A 4660-nucleotide genomic window follows, 5' to 3' on the forward strand; every position below is an offset into this window, starting at 1 on the left:
TAGGACAGTTTCAATAATTAATACATTGTACATTGTTATCTTCTTAGTTGTTATCCATAGTGCAAGATGCAGACAAGATATCCTGTCCAAACACTATTAGTACAAATCTTTCTTCTCATTGAATTAAGCAAAAGTAGCTCTATATCTATCCTAATCATTCTGTATATACAGATACAAAATGTTCCTTCCTTTGTATTCCTTTTGTTTTTTTTAGTCCTGTTAGAGATGGGTATTTCATTGGCATCTGAATACTATAGCTGTGTGAATTCAGCAAAACAATCCAACACAGTCCAGCAGTCCACAATAGCAATGGGTTATCTGCAGAAGTTGTTGACTTGAGCCTTTCACAGCTCAGCATATTAATATGGCTTTACTTTATATACCTTGTTATTATAATTTTCTGCTGGATGGTTAAGACCAAGATAAAGCAAGGCCTATATAGCAAGAAATGTAACTTCTGTATCTGATAAGGTCAGTCAAGTCCCCCCAGGATTTTTCCTGTGACCCTGTATCACAGTTTGTAGATCCTTTGTCAGTGTCATCCATGTGGATGAGTCACAGTCATTACTTGACCAATTTGCTCTCTGTTTAAGCCTGAGAGAATGTTTTCTCTTCAGGTAACTCTCCTATGCATACTCTAGGACAATGATCACGTTGCTCTGTGGCTCCATAGTTTCCTTGATTAGAAAATTTGGGACACAACTGAGTTACATGATGTTACAGTACAGGTTTTCCTATGCCCTGAGTCTTCCCTGAACTTGAAAGGCTAGGGTCAAAATGTTGCAGCCGGTCTATGTATCTAATTTTTGGTCTGCAAACTTTGGTTGTTATCCCTCCAGAAGAGAAGCTTATTATTGCCCTACAAAATATGCAGGTGGGTTTAATCTCACTATCTGTCTGAATATCAAACATCTTAGGCATAACATTGAACAGGTATTTTCCATCAAGTATTGATATGTTAAACTTTAAGTCCCTATAGAATATGGAGAAAAAAAATTAACAATGAAAATGTTTAAGGAGTATGAATAAACAATTACACATTTTTACACAGAAATTTAGAAATTTAACTATATGTAGCATTGTAGCAGGACATTCCTGTGACATTTTTTTCCCCTGTGTCTTTTTTTTTTATTTACTATCCATTAAAAAAAATCATTCACTTGAGAGACAGTATGGTAATAATTGGTATGTTATGACAAGAAGTACGTATTTAGAAGACCAGAATGACAGGCGTTCCAAGCGTGACCGTTCTATTACACATTACTATCTTCAGTGCAGTTGCTTGGTCCACAGGTATCAGCATACGTAGTCAGGGTGAGAACCCTACCAATTAACTGCTAGTTTAAAAAACCTGCTGATATTTCTCAGGATCATTGAAGTACCCATCCTGTGCATATAAAAGTATGGCTTTGCCCCTGTCATGTTTCCAAACTTTTCTCCTTGACCTCTCCTCGTTGTCCAATCCTCTAGTTCTCACTTTCCTTTTAATTGTGTTTACCTTTCTATTTGCCTTTCCTCTTTTGAGTTCTTATAGTAGGGAGACTATATGATATTTACTCATGTGGGTCTGGTTTATTTCACTTATGGGTATATTTTCAAGTGACATCTACTTAAATAGAAATGTTTCAAGTTTATCATTCTTTATAGCTGAGTAATAATCCATTGTATGAAAATACCACATCTTTGTCCACCATTCCTCATGTGATGGACATCTTGGTTGTTTTCAAGATTTGGCTATCACAAATTGTGCTGCTATAAACATAGGTATACATATATATCACTACAATATGGCATTTTCAGTTCCTCCGGAAAAATTCCCAGCAGGGGGATAGCTGGTATGAATGCGATTACCAGTCCTCGTTTTTAAGGAGTCTCTACACTGTTTTCCAGAATGGTTGCACCAGTCTACATCCCTACCAGCAGTGGAGAAGTGTTTCCTTTTCCCCACCGCCTGTCCAACATTTGTTGTTGGGTGATTTCTTTATGATAGCCACTCTTTCTGGGGTGAGATGGTATCTCAGTATTGTTTTAATTTCCATGTCATAGCTAGCTAATGATGTGGAGCATTTTTTTTCATATATTTATTCGCTTCTTTAATTTTGTCCTCTGAGATGTGTGTGTTCATCTCGGATGCCCATTTCTGAATTGGGTCTTCAAATTGAGGGGCCCTAATATTTGTTAGTTCTTTATAAATTCTAGAGAGCAGACCTTTGTCTGAGTGCTTATTAGTTAAGATTTTTTCAAAATTTGTGGGTTGTCTTCACTTTGTTGTTAATTTGTTTTAACGTGCAAAAACTTCTCAATAAGGGTTGGTCCCAGTTGTTAATTTTTCTAGTATTACCTGATCAATTTGATTTTTTTTCATGAACTCTTTACCTGCCCCTATATCTTCAAGAGTTCCTCATACTTTCTCTTCCAGGAGATATAGTGTTTCTGTTTTAATGTTTAGATGTTTAATCCACTTTGAATTTAGCTTAGTGCATGGTGACAGACCGGGGTCAAGTTTTAGTTTTGGCATGTAGAGAGCCAGTTTTCCAGCACCATTTGTCAAAGAGGCTATCTTTCTTTCAGTATATATGTTGGGCCCCTATGTCAAAGATCTTGGGGATCAGTGTGTTCATAGAGGCCTCTGCATCTTCTCATCTATTCCATTGTACCTCAGGTCTGTGTTTTTGCCTATGACATTCTGATTTTGTCACAGTAATTTTGAAGTATAATTTCAACTCAGGAATTGTAATGCTTCATGCCCTGTCTTTGCCCGGATTGCCTTGCTATTCTAGGTCTCTTCTGGTTTCAAATAAATTTTAGGAAAGATTTCTCTAGGTCTGTGAGGTATGTGGTAGTTTGATAGGGAGTGCATTAAATCTGTAAAACAATTTTGGGAGTATGAACATCTTCATGATGTTGGATCTTCCTATCCAGGAGCAGGGAATATCTTTTCATTTTCTGAAATCCTCTACGATGTCTTTTTTCAGACTACTGTAATTTTCTGTAAAAAGATCTTTGACTTCTTTAGTTAGATGAATTCCAAGGTATTTCATTTTCTCTGGTGCTGTTGTAAAAGGTACTGTTTCTCTAATTTCCCTCTCAGTGCATTTGTTATCTGTGTAGAGGATTGTTATTGACTTGTGTATTGACTTTGCATCCTGCTATGCTTCTGAATTTGTGTATTATTTCTAGTACTTTCCTGGTGGAGTTTTTTTTTATCTTCTAAGTAAAGTATCATGTCATCTTCAAATAATGATAATTTAACTTCTTCTTTACCTATTCTTCTTCCTTTTATTTCTCCCTTTTGTCTAATGGCTCTAGTTAGTAGTTCCAGGACTATATTGAATAGGAGTGGTGATAGAGAGCATTCTTGTCCTGTACCAGATCTGAGAGTAAAAATTTCAGTTTTTCTCCATTTAAAATTACATTATCCATTGGATTGGCATAGATGGCATTTATCACATTGAGGTAGAGGCCTTCTATTCCAATTTTCAGTAAGACGTTGAACATGAATGAGTGTTGGACTTGGTCAAAAGTCTTTTCTGCATCAATTGAGATGATCATGTGGTTTTTAGATTTTGCACTATTGATACAGTATATTACATTAATAGATTTTTGAATATTGAACCATCCTTGCATCCCTGGGATGAATCCTACCTGGTCATGGTGTATGATTTTTTTGATGGTTTGTTATATTCTATTTTCTAGGATTCTATTAAGGATTTTTGTATCAACATTCGTGAAGGAGACTGGCCTGTAGTTGTCTTTCTTAGTTGTGTCTTTTCCTGGTTCTGCTATCAGTATAATACTTGCCTCCAGGAATGATTTTGGGAGAACTGTTTCATTTTCAATTTCCTTGAAGAGTTTAAGGAATACAGGGCTTATATCTTCTGTAAATTTCTTCTAGAATTCAGCTGTGACTTCTTCGGGACTTGAACTTTTGTCGGCAGACTTTTTATTACATTTAATATTTCATTGGCTGTTATTGGGTTATTGAGAGATGTTATATCTTGTTGATTCAGTTTTGGCAATTTGTACCTTTCTAGGAATGTGTACATTTCATTTGTATCTTCTGTTCTGTGAGTGTAAAGATTCTCAAAGTATCCATTGATAATCTTCTGAATTTCCAAAGAAGATTTATTTCTTATTGCTTTTTCATTCCTTATTGCTTGTATTTGAATTTTTTCTTTCCTCTTTTTGATGAAGTTAGCTAGGGGCTTATCAATGTTATTAAATCTGAGAAAGACCAGCTTTTTAATTTGTTAATTCTTTGAACTGTTTTCTTCATCTCAATTGAATTAATTTCTACTCTAATCTTTATGATCTCTTTCTGTCTTTGGTCTCTAGGTTTGGTTTGCTCTCCCTTTTCTAGATGTCAGAGGTGTGGCATTAGGGTGTCTATTTGTTCCCATTCTGTTTTCCTAATGTGTGAGTTCACAGCTATAAATTTCCCTCTAAAAACTGCTTTCTTTGCATCCCATAAATTCCGATACATTGTGGTTGAATTTTCATTGAATTGTAGATATTGTTGAATTTCTTGTTTAACTTCATCTGAAACCCATTGATTTCTGAGTAGAGTGTTTTTTTAATTTCCATGAATTTATGGGATTTTTCTCATTTCTTTTATCATTTATTTCCAGTTTCACTGCTTTGTGTTCTGATAAAATGCATG

This window comes from Octodon degus, unplaced genomic scaffold, assembly GCF_000260255.1.
Source record: "Octodon degus isolate 3935 unplaced genomic scaffold, OctDeg1.0 scaffold00139, whole genome shotgun sequence".
Taxonomy (NCBI): domain Eukaryota; kingdom Metazoa; phylum Chordata; class Mammalia; order Rodentia; family Octodontidae; genus Octodon; species Octodon degus.